Genomic DNA, 19,131 nt, shown 5'->3' on the forward strand with positions numbered 1-19,131 from the left:
GCACGTGTTTTGACGCGACTTGCCAGCCTATGAAATTAGCCCAAGGTCATTAGGGGAAGTGTGCACATCTCAGCCACTCAGCAAGGTGTTTCTTTCTGAAATCAAAAAGAAATTGTTTTAGCAATGGGGGAAATTGCAAGTGAAACCCCAGCCGGTTTAGAGCTTTGATTGATTACGTTTGCACAAGGTAGGAGGGTGAGGTTACAGAGGAGAAAAGGCATTCAGTATATTCAGTGAAACTAGATGCAGCAAAGACTACGTGAGACACAAAGAAGTGATGTATCTAAAATGATCTGAAACACTCACCAGACCTTTGGTACTTGCTCTTGTCTCCTATGGGGAATGGAGCAACTTTTTTCACTCAGAAATTGAAACTGATTACAAGGAAATGGCAAGTAATACATTTGAATGTGAAACTCTGAAGTAGAAAGACGTGTAAAACATACTCCAATAGTCTTTGTTTTCCTTGAAACTATTTTTTTACAGAGTACACGAAAGTAAAGCCACTTTTCCATCGAAATTACCTGGAACAATTTGTCCCAGGAACTTTTTTCCCCCCAGACCTGTTGCTGTTTGTGTTTCAATTGCGGTCTAAAGTACCATGAAGATTAAGTCCGGTGACGTTGTACTGTGCGCGACTTTCCAGTTCCTGCTGGATTTTGTCCTCCGCATATAAGCTTAATAAAGCCTAAACCTCATTGTCGGTCCATCGGTCATATTTTTTTAAACTCCATTGTCGATTAGAATTGCAAACAACTCTTACTGCATGCACCACAACAGACTTTTAAAAATGGTGGTTGAAATAAAATGCTGTGTGAACTCAACCAATCAGCATGTTCAGTGCCCAAGTCCAACCCCCGAAAGTTCCTGAACTTTGAAAAAGTACTACCTCGTTAGCAGGGACTTTCTGAGTGGGAAATTATTACCTGGAACTTCATTTAGACCCTGGTTCCTGCAGTTGAAACACACCAAGTACCACCCCAAAGTCCCTAGTTCCTGGAGAAAGCTCCTGCAGTGGAAACACGGCAAAAAAAAAACGTGCAGAAGACTGTCCTTTTTCCCAGTAGGCACAATTCAACTCTTGAACTCTCTCTATCACTCGTGTGTACCTGGCCCCTCCCCCTTGCAAACATCCCCCATCCCTAACTATTCCCACCTGGATGCCTCTCCCCTCAGCAAGTAAATAAACAGTAAACATTTATAACGAGGGTCAAATAACCTTAGCACCAGAATACTATTTCAGTCTTTTCACTTCAAAATTGCACGTTCAATTCAATGTGTTAATTGCCATTTCTTTGTAATTATTTGTGAAATTCAATAGCAATTACTGAGTGAAAATTGTTTCAAAGTTTTTTTTTTTTTTTTTTTTTTTTAAGCCAAAAAGAACATGATAGAGTGAATGCAAAGGCCAATGGTGGTATTTTTATCACTGTTTCTAAACCTATTATCTACTCTACATAGGTAGCCACTCATTTAGCACTCAACATGGAGGATTTCAATGCAGTTTGATGATATCATGTTGCTAAGTTATTGATGCAATACTTTTTCCGCTGAATTGCCGCAATGCATTCCAGGATTGATTTAACCTTGAAGAATACATGAATACTGCCTTATAATTTTGATGTAAATATGATAAACCTTTTGTGAGGGTACCCCCATCTTAAAGTCCCCCTGTAGTCAATTATTTTATCCCTTAAAACTCTTCGAAAAATCTTTGATCACCAAAATGACATATTTAAAAAAAAATGCCTTTAAATAGCTTGAATGTAACTCTACACCCTTGCCTCATTTAATATACACAGATCAATGAATATGCAATTCAGCCCCGCCTCCACTTGCTCACGCCAGCTTGGAGAGTCTACTGTTGCAGTGTAGTGACGAGCAATTTGTTGTTTGTGTTGTGGATATTTAAGAAAAAAGCTTGCTTCACTTCGTATATTCAGTTTAACAGCAGTGCAACTGAACTGCTCACGTTTTCTAACGCTTAAAGGGATAGTTCACCCAAAAATGAAAATTTGATGTTTATCTGCTTACCCCCAGCGTGTCCAAGATGTAGGTGACTTTGTTTCTTCAGTAGAACACAAATGATGATTTTTAACTCCAACCGCTGCCGTCTGTCAGTCAAATAATGCTAGTGGATGGGAACTTCTACTATAAGAGTAAATAAAACTTGCATAGACAAGTCCAAATTAAACCCTGCGGCATGTGACGGCACATTGATGTCCTAAGACACGAAACGATCGGTTTGTGCAAGAAACCGAACAGTATTTATATCATTTTTTACCTCTAATACACCACTATGTCCAACTGCATTCATCACTCAATTCGTTTGGTCTGATCGCGCTCTGACAGTGGCAGTGATGTCTCGCGCATATACTTCAATGAGAGCGAGACATCACTTCCGCTGTCAGAGCGCGATCAGACCTTACTAACGAGTGCTGCACGCAGTTGGACATAGTGGTGTATTAGAGTTAAAAAATGATATAAATACTGTTCGGTTTCTCGCACAAACCGATCGTTTCGTGTCTTAGGACATCAATGTGTCGTCACGAGCCGCAGGGTTTCATTTGGACTTGTCTATGCAAGTTTTATTTACTCTTATAGTAGAAGTTCCCATCCACTAGCATTATTTGACTGACAGACGGCAGCGGTTGGAGTTAAAAATCATCATTTGTGTTCTACTGAAGAAACAAAGTCACCTACATCTCGGACGCGCTGGGGGTAAGCAGATAAACATCAAATTTTCATTTTTGGGTGAACTATCCCTTTAAATTGTTTTAAACTATGAATTGGTAAAACGTTTTTGCAAAACAGTCTGAATCCACTTGCATTTGATTGGACTGCTCTCTCATTGAATCACCTGAAGCAATTTCTCAGTAAAACACACAGTATCGAGAGAACAAGCAGCCGCTTTCCTCTGTAAACATGCGCTAAATGGATGTTTGACAATTTCGTTGCTTTTTAGAGTTTTCAGATTTAAAAAACATTCAGATGAAATCCTGCAGGCGCCCGTGCCTTCTCTGTACATGAAATAAATGCACATCCTTAAATGAGTGCGGATTTCCAGCGTATTTACTTGAACTTATCAGGTAGGGCTAATATCTATGGTTTGATCCATTCCAGAGGCGGCCAAAATCAGAATATATAATGGACTGAAATTCACTGAATAGCTCTCTCAGAACTTAGCTTGCAAGGACACACTGACTGAATATGCACACGAATCACAGTCACACGCACACGCTCAGAGCAATATTGTTTTAGCTGTTTATAGTATTAAAATATTTCGAAGGACAAAAACATGAACTTTATTGGCTTTACTTCAAGTCAGCTATCACTTTACTTTGGCGTGAGCCCCTGTGCGCTCGCACACTTGACACAGCCCTTGCGACAGTTCTGTCATTAGTTAATATGAATTAATATGATTAGCCTTTTGCTTGACTACGTTATCAAACAGCTAATAATGTGTTGCTAATGTTACACAAACCATGTTCCTGTTCTTCATCTCAGAGTCAGACAGCTACCTTCTAACAATCAGTATCCTTACAAATGCTTTGAACAACTCAGAATGTCAGTGGAGAAAGGCATAGTTCATCAAAACATCGTAATAAACTCGTTATGTTGATAAATCTACACAATTTTTCATATCAACAGAATATATACCGGGATAACCTGGCTTCTCTCGAGACTTTCCTGCTTCAGAGCAGTCATAGTTAATGATATGCTAAAGCCTGCCGACACATTGTTGTGATTGGTTACAAGGTAGTCTGTGACGTCACAAGCACACACGATTTCAAACCGTGGGTTTTAGACTGTCTTTAGTTAACTGCAGTTTCAAACATAAAATACTCAGCAATGGTGAATATTTTGGGTACATTTCAAGGCCCTTTCACATCCAAAGTGAAACGATGCAGGAGAAAAAAGTCCAACACTCTTACTTCAGCAATAAAACAAAAGAAAAGAGAGAAACAAATGTGGTTTAACTAAAGTCAATTTTGCATCTTAGTATGGTTAAACTGGATCATTGAAGGCCAACAGCAAAGACATTGGTTAATAAAGTGGGATTACATAGGTAAATATTGTATTATTTAACATTTTAATTGTTGCAGGTTTGCCTTATAGTTTGCATTTCACTGTTTTTATTCACATTGAGGAATTGTCACATATATTTTTGGTTTTGTTTCATGTTTATGTTTCTTATCTTATTTTTGAAATAGTATAGTCATGTTTCTTGTTTACCATGTGTTTCCCTTGTTTATGTTATGTTCCTGGTCTGCCCCGGGTGAAAAAATGTACATTTCTATAATGTATTTAAAGTGCTCTATTTTCGTGCACTAATTTTGTACTTAATATACTAAAAATTCTTCTTAAGTACTTCTTAAGATAATCTTAAGAACCTCTAAGTGTACTCAACTGTGCTATTTTGAGACACCATGAAATATGAACTAAAATGTGCTTTTAATATGCTATCTCTGTATTTAACATTTTATATAACACTATATATAATACTTTAAATACATTATAGAAGTGTACGTTTTTTTCACCTGGGGCGTTCAGCCCCGACAAAACGCTGAAAAAGGTTTTTTAACGGAAACGGTGGTGCGTTGAACACCCTGTTCTGATGACGCAAGAGTTGCAACTATGGCAGCTGAGAAGGCCATTCTTTGTGTTCTTTTTGAAGAATTTTCAGAGCCTGATGAAGTCGGTATAAATACGTGTTTAATACTGCAAAATACGTTCGATGTTACAGTCACTGCCCTTGCTGTCCACATTAAAAGAGAACACATTTGTAAACGACTTTACTTGGATCCATTGTGCGAGCTGTCTCTTCAATACTGCGTGGTTTATGTACATGTTGCTGCTGATTGGGCTGACATTTTTGACAACACCCACCAAACAAGCGAAAACGTATCTCAAACTCCGTTGCACACCGTTTCCAGGGAACATGTCGTTCAACCCGGAAACCATAGCACAATGTTGCGCACCGGTTTGAGTTTGAACGTGCCCCTGGTTTGCCATGTGCTCCCATGTCATGTGATTCCCTTGTCCTCATGTGATCATGTCATGTGCTTCCCTAGTGTCATGTGTTTTGTTGTCATTGTTTCATTGGTTTGATTGTGCACATGGTGATCCTTGCTTGTGATTAGTCTTTGTGTATTTAATGTGAGTTCACACTACCTCGTAATTCCTATTCTAGCTTGTAAAAAGTGTTCACGTGCTTGTAATTACAGCTTGTAAGCTGGGAGTTTTCTGAAAGCTCCCACATGTACCATGTGGCTGCTGTACCACCTGACCGCTGTAGATTCATTTAGGCGTTGATGGTGCCATAGAAACGAACGCATAGAACACAGCATTAGCCCTCATGTTTGCCTTATTCTTTTAGTATTGTTTCTGTAACCATTGTTGGTAAGAGTTATGTTCATGCCATGTTCGCTATGCCATGCCATGTAACGCCAAGCTAAGTCTTTGTTCTTTTTGTTCATGTTTTGGATTTAAGTAAAAAAAAATAAATAAAAAAAATTGCACTTGGGTTCTGCAACTTGCCTCCAGTGGTTTCTTAAGTTACAGAAATACTGAATTTGTTTTTTTTGCAAGTGATAATAACCATAATGTTTACACAGCGCACACAACACCTCTGCACTTACTCCAAATTTCTCTCAACATGGGGACATGAGAGGTGTCAGTCAATGAATGGGAAAACAAATTAACTGGCAGTACTTTATCAAATAAGTAACTCAGATATTTTTTAAAAATAAAAGTATAAATTTAAAAGTAATGCATTACTTTACCTCTTAATCTGATTACGTAACCATGTAACTTGTAATGTATTACTCCCAACACTGGTCACAGTACTAAAGTCAAAATAAATGATTAAAATATGGAGAATATTTACTGTGTATGTTTGTTTGTTTGTTTTTTAATTGTTTTTATAGTTAAGTTAGTTGTACATTTTATATTTTTAAAAAAAATTTGTATTGGCATCTATGGTTCCATAAAGAACTTTTAACATCAATATAGTGGGAAAAAGATTATTCAGATGATTAAAATATTCTTTTAAGAACTGTTCACTGAAAATGTCCCAAAATGGTTGTTTGGTGACATCATTGTAAAAACTCCCTTTTAGAACCTCTATTTTAAGTGAGACTCAAACCAACCAACCAATAAATAAATGTTTACTTCATGTTAAAATACTAGGGCTTCCAATAATAGTGGGTAATCTTTTAGTTTTTAGAGGGTGAAAGTAACAATATTAAATAAACAATATTATTGTGTTGCTTCATACCTAATTATTTTGTCCTTTTTCTTTCTTTTTTCTTTTTTGAAAAGTCGTTGAAAGATCTAAGGGTTTTCAATAACAACCCGTGTGTTTTACTTGAAGAAAGGAACCATACATTGGTGTTTTACTTTCTTTGTTTTTATATTAATTGCATAATAATTTATAATCATTAGTCATTGATGTAGTTGTCATTTGATTTCTCATTTATTCACATCATTATATTTGATAAATTTTATTATGATTGATCTACATAATTTATCATTTAATCATTTTTTTATTATTATTATTATTATTATTATTATTATTAATTTATGTCTGCTTTTATATTTTTACTTATTCCTTTTCTATTGTTGTTTAATCTTGTATTGTGTGGTTTGAAGGGATGTTTCATGAGTATGAGAACAGAGAATGTCTCCATGTCAAGGTTTTTAACGTCAGAGGATGATGTTGAAGCAGTAATTTTCCATTGTTTTTCTCTTGGTATAATAACAGTTGTTGGAATTGTACTGGTCAGACGAAGTCAGAGCATGGAGACATTCAGACGAAGTTCTAGATAAGCAGCTCACTAGGATTTGAAAAAGACTGTTGAGATTGTATGTAAATTTCAGTGTTTCTCATGAGCAGTTTCTTCTTCCCAGGCACTGGATAAAGTGTTGTGTCAGTAGTAATGAATTGGATATTTCAGGGAGTAACAAGAGCAAAGCCTTGTGGGTCATTTAGTGCACAGCTGTATGGGAATCCCACAGCACTGGAACTTTACAGCTCTCTGAATGAGGCAATAAAGGAGCGTGAATATGCACGTATGCTGGAGCAGAGTTAAGGGGAGGGGTCAGCATGGTGCGGAATAAGGCACCTGTCTCTGCTCCTCTCAAGAGAACCATTCTGCCGTTTTAATCAACTCTGAGAGAAGACCACACACTTGTTCCAGATACATGAGCCAGGAATCCTCTTTCTGAGACGCTACGGATGACTGCATAAGAGTGCATAAACCTGATGGAGAATGGAGCTGTATGTAATATCACAATTAAAGTGAATAAGGAGGCGTTGTGTACCCATAAGCACACAGGAGCCATCCATGTGCCGTGAAATGCTAATTTCACACGCTGTCGACCCATCATGGATTTCCAAAGTGCTGAAATACACAATCATTTGCATGAGGGATTTGGCTGCTAAAGACAAAAGAATACTATTCTCGAGTTTAGCATTCACAAACAGCCACAGTATCAGCATCACTAAAACAAATGCTGCGTGTGGAAGCTAAAAAAGGAAGTCATCATGGGGAACAACTGGGAAGTCTATAAGTGGTGCTAAGGTGTTATCAATTCATTGGGCTAGTGGGAGAGCAGGTCTATACCATTAAAATGTATAGTCCTCCCCTGCTGCAAACAATTTAGTCTTTATCGCTCAAGCCTGTCGTTTGTATTTCTGATGCGTGCGCACATTCTTAGGTCAAATGAGCCTCAAAGTTAATTTCACATAAAAAAGAAATGTAACATGAAGAAAAAAAAAAACATGCAGCTTAAGCACAAACTATGTATACACTACTGTTCAAATGTTTGGGGTGACAATAAAGGTACTTATAATATTACAAAGATGTCTATTTCAAATAAATGCTGTTCTGAAATGAACTTTCTAGCCATCAAAAAAATTAGCAAAACATTTTCAAGTTTTACAAAAAAAAAAAAATATGAAACAAATGTTTTCAACATTGATGATAATAATAATAAGAAATGTTTCTTGTGCAGCAAATCAGCATATTAAAATGATTTCTGAAGGATCATGTGACACTGAAGAGTGGAATAATGATGCTGAAAATTAAGCTTTGAATTTGCAGGAATAAATTATATTTTAAAATATTTTCATATAGAAAATAATTATTTTAAACTGTAAAAATACTTCACAATATTACAGTTTTTACTGTATTTTTGATCAAATAAATGCAGCCTTGGTGAGCAGAAGAGAGCAAAAATTGAAACCGAGGTGTATCCGGAGGGAAAGACAAGTCACAGATGAAGGCCTGGAAGTCCGTTGTGTCGACTGACCAAGACATTGCCGTAGGGGTGAGGAAGCCAGGTGAAGCCGGAAGGACAACGTCCCAGTTGGAGACAAGTGCCGACTTGTTGACGGGCCATGGTGGAGTGATGGGCTCACTGGTTTGAGATGGAGCCAGGGGGTAAAGACTAGAAGGGATACAGCTACGGACACTGCGCATGCGCACATTAATATTGGGTCACTTAAGCCGGGCACACATTTAACGATTGTAAGGCCGATTATGAATGTAAATTGATACTTATGACTGATCGCGCTCAAACGCGTCCAGTCAGAGCCAGTTGCGTTCAGTCTGCGATTACAGTCGGTGTTCAAATTCAATGTGTAAGTATTTAAATCTGCTTCAGTCGCAGGAAACAATCGCTGTATGTTGAGCACAGTCTTAGAATGTTTTAGCTAGTCGTTAATGTGTGCCCGGCTTTAATTACTGTATTTGCATTATTGTAAGGGTAGGTTTAGGGTTGGGGTAGGTGTAGTCGTTTATAAAACAATCGGATAAGTAGCAAATTAATTTACTGTTATTTTATTATGAAAATTTGCCTCACTTCCGGCCGTTGCTGTTTCCCTTCTAGACACAACCGAACCAGGGGTTTGACATACCAGGGCAGAGCTGAAGAACTGGAAGCCATAACAGGGCAGGCAGAGGTTTCCGAGACAGCCTCCTTGCCCAGTATGGGACAGACAGAAGAGCTGGGATTGGGAGGTAGGGTGGGAGCATCATCAACCATACCGACTTGGTGCTAGGTGACAAAATAGACTTTGTGCAGGGTGATGAAACAGACTTGAAGCAAGCCAGAACCAGTGGCGACGAGAGCTTCAAACATTGTTCCCTGAAGGGGGTGCCATGTATCAGCATGGTAATGCACCAATACACACTGCAAGACATTTGACAGAACGGTTTGATGAAATGAAAGTGAAGTTAAACATCACCCATAGCCTGCACAGTCACCAGATATTTTTGAGCCACTTTGAGGTATTTTGGAGGAGCAAGTCAGAAAACATGTTCTGCCACCGGCATTACATAGTGCCACTGTTCTGTAAGAGGAATGGCTCAAAATCCCTTTGGCCACTGTGAATGATTTGTATCTGTCATTCCCATGATGAATTGACGCTGTATTGGCCACAAAAGGAGGCCCTACACCATACTAATAAATTTGAGTGGTCTAAAACCAGGTGTTTCAGTTTCATTGTCCAACCCCTCTATATACAGTATAGATCGGGGTGTCCAAACTCGGTCCTGGAGGGCCACTGTCCTGCAGAGTTTAGCTCCAACTTGCCTCAACACACCTGTGTGGAAGTTTCTAGTATGCCTAATTAAACCTTGATTAGCTGGTTCAGGTGTTTTTAATTGGGGTTGTAGCTAATCTCTGCAGGACAGTGGCCCTCCAGGACCGAGTTTAGAGACCCCTGGTATAGATAGATAGACAGACAGACACGTCCTTGTTTATACTACTTTGTGGGGTCCTTCAGTCTGAATTTTTTTTTTTTAAATAATGTTAGAATAACGTTAGGTTCCTGTGACGGGTAGGTTTAGGTAAAGTGTAGGGAAGGATGATAGTATACTGAGGCTGCGTCCGAAAACTGGAAAATGCTGCCTTCGGTGGACACTTTTCAAGGTAGGAAGGCATCAAGGCACATCTGAATTCAATGTTAGCTTCACTTCCCGTTTCCTGAGGTACCTTCATCTGATCGATTTTTTGAAGGCAGCACAGATGTATCCTTCGCTGCCTTTGATATCCCACAATCCTGTGCGTTCCATTCTGTGACAGTTAAGCTAGAAAAATAAAGATGGCATCCGAAAGTTGCGTTTACTGGTCAGTTTGTATGTAAATGTACGTTTTTGACCAACATTTTCCACTTTTGATGTCATTCCTAGTGAGGAAATTACTACTGTCTTAATTAAATATTTGTTTAGTTATCACCAAAGCTCGCACTGTTTTGCGGTAGATCAAATACGGTAGTCCAATGCGGTAGTCCAATGACCCCACAAAGTCAAAGATTCCATATCTTTTGTACTTTTTGGGGTCATCTGGGCCACACAAAGTAAATACAAGCGCACAAATTAGTATAATGACATGGGTAGGACATAGGTATTATAAGGAGAGGGTGCCTTATGAGGACATTACCCCATGTCCCCATTTTTCAAAAGGCTTATAAATCACACAGAATGAGTTTTTTTGAGAAAGTAAAAATGTGCACAGTTTCCTGTGATGGGTAGGTTTAGGTGTAGGGTTGGTGTAGGGCGATAGAAAATACAGTTTGTACAGTATAAAAACCATTACGCTATGGAATGTCCCCACAATTCACAAAAACAAACGTGTGTGTCCTGATATGTCACAAAAACACACACACGCACACACGCAACTCATCTGTCTTTTTCCCTGTAGACTGAGAAACAGCACTGACAGCATCTTTTGCAAAATTCATATAGCCTACCCCCTTGGAACAGCTAAGAAACAATGCATTAGTCTGCTGCTTTTATTCAGCAATAAAAACTACCATACATTTGTTACGAGCGAAACATGAAATCGTAGGACGTAATGCATTTTTAATGCTCAAGATACTGGAGACATGCTGTGGTTTTTCTAAGTCTCACTAAATTCAAACTGTCACGTTAAGCCATTACACACAGAGGAGATCCCAAACATGACTGCAAAGCTCAGATTTTGCATGGAGTTCAGACAGTGCAGCCACCACCGAGAAGCTGTATGGTTTAACATTCTAAATGGAGCAAAATAACCCAAAATGCACCTCAGTTTGTGTGTACGAGCAGGAGTTTGCTTGTGTAAGATCACAATAGACAGACATTCAGGAAAACAGCATGTCTGTGAGAGTGACTCATGCTGACGAGAATAGGACGGGGTGAAAGCGACTACGCGGAATATTAAAAAGTAAAACTCTTTTGATGACTGTTGATAAGCGGGTTTCTAAAATGAAACTTGACAAGCTTTTTCTTCTCATTATTGAGTGCAACTGTAAAACCACACAGGTGACTCACGATGAGAGTCTGTCACATCATCTGTGCATATTCTCTCAAGCAGACTGTCTTTGGGATAAGATTGGGATCAAATCAGACCATAGAAGCCATCAATCGAGGCATAATAAAGTCTTGAGATCTGAACCATTGATACCTACATATCTAAATATGACAACACACACACATAGGGTTAAGGTTTATTAAATAAAGCAAGCTAACATTTGACACATTTATAGATGGAACCAGATAAAGCAGTTGAAACCCAAGGCCTTTTATTACAAGGGGGCGTGCTGAAAGGATACGGATAAAAGTAGATCTGGGAGAGGAAAACAATTTCAGACACACAGCACAGCTCAATCAGCTTCTTCTGATCCCAGCTCTTCATCACAGACCCGCCGCACTGCAGACAGAATAAAGCAACAATCTCTGTTCCATCTCTATTTATATCTGTTCTTATGGGGTATTTACACTTGGTCACTTCTTGATCAATCATATTGCTATTCGATGCACATTCCATTTACACTCATCCACATAAATGTCTCTATAAAATGGATTTAAATTCTATTCTCACAATATATGCAAATTGGGAATGAAGGCAGAAATATGCAATAAAAATGTTGGCCCAATTCTAAAGCAGAATTGCATCCCTCTTGAATAAGGGAATGAACAAATCGTCCAAAACAATGAATGGAATAATGAGAAATGCTGTTTCATTCAATACAGTGTTGATTCAGTTCAGTTCAATAACTGTAAGTTCATTCATTATGAAACAAGTTCAATTGTGCTATTAATCAGCTTGACAGAAGATAATACATTTATTAAATGTTTTAGACCATGTTTTTATCATTCTTTTTAAAACTTTAATATTTCATATAAAATGTATTTTCAATTCAATCTCAATAAGCTCTCATTGTGAAAGCTATTTTGTGCTGTGCATTTCTAAGTGCATTGTTTTCATTTCAGCTTTATGTTAACACTATTATAATCAATTGTGTGTTGCATATCAATGTAGAGCAATGTAAATTTTAACAGCTGCATGTAGGCAGTGAACAGCACGGCAGCTCACTACTCTAGGTTTTGGATAAGAGATAATGAGTTTCTTTGCTGACAATGATAACAATATGCTCCCTGCTAAATATTAGAATTAATTTAAAATAAAGGCATGTGAGTAAGAGTATGTCTTTATAGTTGCTAAAAATCTTAATAACAGAAATGTCTGTATTTGGACTGAACAAGATGAGATTGTTATTAACTTTGAGATTTGACAACTTTGACATCATGTGTTAACTGGCTAAATTTGTTCTCAACAGCTTGATTTAATTCTGCCAGTAGATGTCAGCTCTCGGTATAGAGATTCACTGAAACAATCTTCTTCAATCTCATTTTGTGGCCAGATTAAACTGCATATAAAAATTACATACTAACCAGTGGTTGCTATATTATTTAGTCTTCAGATTTTAGTGAATTCAAATAGTAAAAAGTGATAACTCAAATGGATGATAGTCTGAAACACAAACTTAATTTCATTCCATGTTTCACCTGATATTGAATTTCCTTTTTTCCTGCATTCCATTCCAAGCTGGATGTGGGCTAGTCCTGCTTGATATAACAAATGCAAGTACATGTACTTTCACATAGCCAAGTTGAAAACACCCCAGCTATTTTCTAGCCATTCAATCATTCTTGAAAGGGGAAAATCAAAAATATCAAAGACTCTCTTGTCAATAACATAAAAAATCAGCAATATATTTTGACAACAATGGTGTCATAAATTTAGCTTCTTTAGCTACTGTGGATGGATGGATGGATGGATGGAATGATAGATAGAACAACAGACATTAGACAGACAGACAGACAGATAGAACAATAGATGGATTGATGGAATGATATATTGTTTATGTTTTTATCACTTTCAAATGTGCATTTGATGGACTCCTTGTGTTTCTTTTTTTTTTTTTTATATATATATAAAGAAGTGACATAAAATGAATACAATTTAAGATTATTGATTATTTCTTGGTTCTAGTCAAAACCCACAGGAAGTTGAATTGGAATTTGAAAGACAGACTTCCAACTTGCACACAATGAAAGTCAGAACTCTAAACGTTAGTTTAGACGTAAGTCTGACTTGGTGTTTTATCACCTTTTTTCAGGTACTGTATGAAACTGGAAATTACTCCATAAGAGTTGAACGGAATACAGTATTAGCATAGATCAGTGGCATGCAGTGGTGTTCTGAAATGAGGCACATTTTTTTTTATAAATCAATGTAAATTCATGTGCATTACTCTTAAAGTTGACACATCTTCCTTGTTAAATTAACATTACTTTACAGTACATCAAAAAAGAAAAAAAAAAAAAAAAAAGAAACCAAATACAATTCTATTTTGTAATTTTACATTAACAATGTAATGTTCTATTTATCAATCTCATTAAGTTAATGTTTTAAGCATTTCTACATTCATTCCAAAATAATAACTACAGGCAATAATAATTTAAACAACATATTTTATTTGTGTATTGCGGTTTTTCTTTTTAATTGTCAACCTAGGATATTTTGGATCATCAGTCATGCTCCATTAACACCGTCTGTCACACACGAAGATGTATTTTTAATTTCACCAAAATGATTGCACTAAAAAACCCCGCAGTCATCATGCTTTCAGTCCATTTCAAGTTTGATTTTGACATAAAGCGGTGATATCTAAATGGGTGATCTGTTTACTTACTTTTCAATTAGTCTTCCGATTGACGCCATCGTTTGTTCAGTTAAACTGACGCGCGGAACGCGCACGTCAACGTCAACGAGAGGCGGGATTTATCGCACAAACCAATCATATCCAATCATAACCAATTACATCCAATCATAGCGCGATGGAGACATTGCCTCCTCTCACGTGACTTTCCCCCATTCATTCTCAATTACCCCCCACAACACCCACCGCACGCCGGGGGTCTGATGATTTTATATGGTTTCCTATGAGAGGAAAGGGAGGCATGACTCCATAGACTGTAAAGCATGACTCCTCTGTGTAACTTTACCTGCGGTTGTCGCTGTTGGGCAGTGTTCCTTAAGAAATACGCATGACTTGCGCTCTTTTTAATGTCATAATTTGTAATATTTGTGTTGTTTTAAATGTAATATGGATTATTTTCTCATCCTATTATTTTTGAGGAGGCACTGCCTCCCTTGCCTACTCGGAGGAAACGCCCCTGGCATAGATAGTTACAGATATGCCAGATATATAGATAGCTGTTACAGATATGCCATGCTGCTGCTTTCTAGGGTTTTACACTAAGTGCTGGTCCTCAGATTTATTGTGCTCAGCAGTGGTGTGAAGACCAATGAGATGAGGGTGCTGTAAGACCATGTGCCTCCAGGCTGGAGTTTGGCTCTGTCTGAGAACTTGATGATTGGAGCACAGAAGGAACAAAGTGCATGTGTCACTCTTCTGGGGTAAAGATAAAGCGAATGGCTAAAGCTAACGCTCTGATAACACTGTCTTCCACCCTCCGTCACATGATATACATACAGTACAATAGCTCAATCAGACTTCTATATACAAACTCAAAAATATGGGCCGAACCTCACACATGCATTCAGACCTTCACACAAGTGGCTGTCCGCAGCTTGCTGTAGATGATTACATTTGCAACCAGAGGCACAAAAGCTCCGGAGACTCCATTAGGACTCTCACGGTGAGGCTAACAGAAATGGAGATAGCTGGGCGTTTTTCCCAGAAAAAAAAAAAAAAAAAAAATCCCTGACGCGCATCAAAACTAAACCATAGCACACTATAAGCTCCCAATCATGTCATTTCAAACTTCAAGGCTTTTTAATCTTTTTTCAAAACTTTCAAACAAGACATTGCTTTAGTTAGTTCTTTATTGTATTTAATTACATTCAATTTGAATTGTAGTTTAGTTTCTCAATTCAAATTCAGTTCAAATTCAAGAATTCAAAGAAACTTTATTTTTTTTTTTTTTAAACCCATAATGGACAGCACCCCAGTACATAATTATCATTTATAATTTTTTCATTAGATCATTGAATCTTTTCATCATTCACTTGCAGCATCTATGAAGTGAAAATTCCAGCTCTCAGCTCTCAGCTCTCAGGTGAATGTGGAGATCATAGACAGCCTTTGCTTTGGCTAGCATTAGAACAGCTAAGAGTGCAGTAGTCCTCCAATTACTGAAGAATTAGAGCTCAAGGCCTGAGGTTATCTTCTTCTCCATCCGCTCACTCTTCTATCTTTCTGTGGATTAACGCTTCTCTGTTCTTATCTAAGACTGCAAGCTAAAATCCATGAGAAAGAGCAAGATAAGAGCAAGGCAATATGCCAAGAAGATGCAGCAAAGGAGAAGGAGAAGAGAGGCAATGTGAACTTCAATATATAAGACAAGTGCTACTGACCTAATACAGAATTCAAATGAGCTGTTATTATCCTAATATTACTGTCTTTCATAGATCTTACAGTTTGTGACGACACTCTGTAATAGTGACCAACGTGTTGGGAGGTACAGTAGAAGCAGTTGCAGCTCTGTTCTGGTGACCCACAGGTCACTTATTTAAACCCCAGCAGGGGTGATTGATGATACAGGCAGATGCTGTTTCGATAGTTTTTATCCTCTGTTTGCCCTGTTGTTTCGGTCAAACCAGTAGTGTGTGTCTGGAGAGAGTGTTTGCCAACACACTGTTCTGTCCACAAGAGCCAGCCAGACATCTGAACCACAATCTGAGCTTGAATGATCTTGTCTAATTATATGTGTGACTGCTCACATTTACAGTCCCCGTGACTGTACCATTATGTAAATCTCTAATGACAGACATAAGAATAGAGAACGTGGAATTAAGAAGGAAAATGGCAGTTTGAGGTTGGTTGTGTTGGTAAATCAGTCCTTGATCATTTGTCTTTTAACTTTCAATTTTGAGTGCATATTACAATATTATATTTTTCCCTTTGAAGCACTTTCAGAACACTTAGGAGTTTATTTGTTTACTTTTTTACTCTTATTTTCCTGCTTTTATGACGTTTTTTCACATGAACTTTGTTTTATTTAGCTAGGTGTTAGCTAAACCTATTTTGTCGTAAAAGGGATAGTTCATCCAAAAATGAAAATTATCCCATGATTTACTCACCCTCAAGCCATTCTAGGTGTATATGACTTCTTTCAGACGAACACAATCAGAGATATATTTAAAAATATTCAAAGTCCTCCAAGGTATAATGGTTGTGAATGGGGGGCCGTGTTTTGAAGCCAAAAATAATGATGCATTCATCCATAAAAAAAAGTAATCCATACGACTCCAGGGGGTTAATAAATGTCTTCTAAAGTGAAGCGATGCGTTTTTGTAAGAAAAATATCCATATTTAAAACGTTATGAATTCAAATAACTAGTTTCCGGCGGACGACCGTACACAGAAAGCGCAAGTTGATTTGCAGTAGAAGAGTGTCTTTTGACCTGAAGCACAATGTCAGGTCAAATGACGTAATGATGAACACGGAGGCACAGAGGATAGAGCAAAACAAATCACCGTTCATGTCTGTTAAAGTCTAAAAAGATCATTTTTGAAGAGAAATGTCAGAGGATTTCGATATATGAGAAGAGGCGGTTAAATTTGTTGCACAGCCCTATTTGTTAGAAACGCGAGAGGCGTCTAAGCTTACAATACTCCTACATCCTGTGTCATACATCAGAGGATTACTCTTTGGCGCAAGTCGTCTTGCGCATTCTGTGTACGGTCGTCTACCAGAAGCTAGTTATTTGAATTTATAAAGTTTTAAACATGAATATTTTTCTTACAAAAAACGCATCGCTTTACTTCAGAAGGCATTTTTTTATGGATTACTTTTTTATATAAGGATATATATGGGATCATTTTCACTTTTTGGATGAAATATCCCTTTAAACTTCATTCTTGGTAGTGCTGTGATTAAAACCTCAGGGGTTGTGGACTATGAAAAAAGATAAGAAGCGTAAATCTAAGCTGATGGATTCATCTTTAAATCTTGGAGAATGTGTCATGGTGGACTTTGACCCAGACTCAGCAATTGTTCCGCTATACAGAAACTCCGATAAAGGAACCAATGCACAAAAAAGGCAGAGATGATGATGATGGTGGTGATGATGTTGAAAACCTGCAGTCCCATCTAGCCACTGTTACAATAACTTCTCAAGTCTGTCATCAACGAAAGAGCTGACGTTCTTGACAAAGGCATTGAGGATGTAAAGATGTCAGTAGAATTTCTGACAGAGGAAATAAAAGATATCAAGAGAAAGTGGAGCGCGTCGAACAACGGGTAACAAGTGCTGAAAAACAATCAGTGAGTTGGAGAATAAAGAACAGGATCTCTGCCGATACAAGAGGAGATGAAGTCTGCGGCTCCACGGTCTGCCCGAGCAACCAGGAGAAAACATCAGACAGAAAGTTTCAGAAGTATGCAAGGCTGTCATCCCAGCTTTTACTAGCAAATCTCTTGAGCTCATCGATGTACACCATTTGAGAAAAGTGAGGAACGATAGCGCTCTGTCCCCTGGACAAAAACCTCTCCTTATCTTGCAAAACACCACTTGCGTTTTGCGGAAGATTTGTCCCCCGAAGTTCAAGAGCAGCGTAATAAGCTTTGGCCACTTGTCAAGAAGGCTTGGCAACAAGGACGCCACGCATACTTTTTTGGCCCAAAGGAGTACGTTGATGGTAAAGAATTTATTTCACAGGACATTGAGATCGCCAAGTAAATTGATCTTAAATTAGTTTGAGATACTGCTGTTTACCTTGATGTTTTTGACCTGAGAAAATGTTGAGTTAAAGGTTAAAAGACAGGAAAAAAAAGAAGTATTTTTCAGGTGAATTTTGCCTTAATTCATTGACTTTATTTATAATTAGGCTATTTTTCATATTAATACAACTTATTTATAATTAATAGTTGTATATATTTCATTTAGACCTAGTGATTACTATTATATATTTTTACTTTTATATCTATTTTTTCGCCTCTCCCCTGATGTTCTAATGTTTCCTATTTTCTTCTATTTGTTTACTTAAACATATTGATGTTAAATGTAAAGCTGTCTTTTTTATATGCAAAAATTCCTAATACTGGTTATTGTTGTATACAAATGCATAAATCTTAGTGGCATACTGATAAGTTACTTTCTTAGTATTAATTAACTTTTACATTTTCAGCGGGTGTCCTAACTTTCAAACACAAGTTTAAGGCTAGACAATTTCTGTTCATGGCTTTTTTTGTGTGTTGATGTTGCTTGCTTTAAATGGTTTTTCCTATGTAATGTAATCCCCATTGCTTGTTTTGTTTCTGTATTTGTAAATGTTTGTTTGTCTTGCATAATAAAAAAAAAGATAGAAGGGTAGAACAAAACATGGAACAATATAATGATAGAATGATGTATAGAACAATATACAGAATGACAACAACGCGCCTGAACACACCTCGTTTTCAGACCAGCATGCCCATGGGCGCACAAATGGGCGTGAGTGCATTTGTTATTTAAACAATGTGGTGCAGGACGTGAAAATTATAACTGTGTCGGGACGGATGGATGAACGGATTTATAATATGACAGAACGACAGACAGACAGATAGACTGACCATTGGATGGATGGATGGACAGGTATGGATGGATGGATGGAATGATAGAACGACAGACAGAGAGACTTTCCATTATCCAAGGACAAATCGAGTCTTAACAAATCATCCCAAACAAAACAACTCTGGTTCTGCACATATGATTTTATTGAACACTGTTTGCTTAGTTCATTCAAACTCAGTGAATGTAAAATTGCTTTAATAAACTAAATCCTTC

Source organism: Megalobrama amblycephala, linkage group LG10 (genome assembly GCF_018812025.1).
Source record: "Megalobrama amblycephala isolate DHTTF-2021 linkage group LG10, ASM1881202v1, whole genome shotgun sequence".
NCBI lineage: Eukaryota > Metazoa > Chordata > Actinopteri > Cypriniformes > Xenocyprididae > Megalobrama > Megalobrama amblycephala.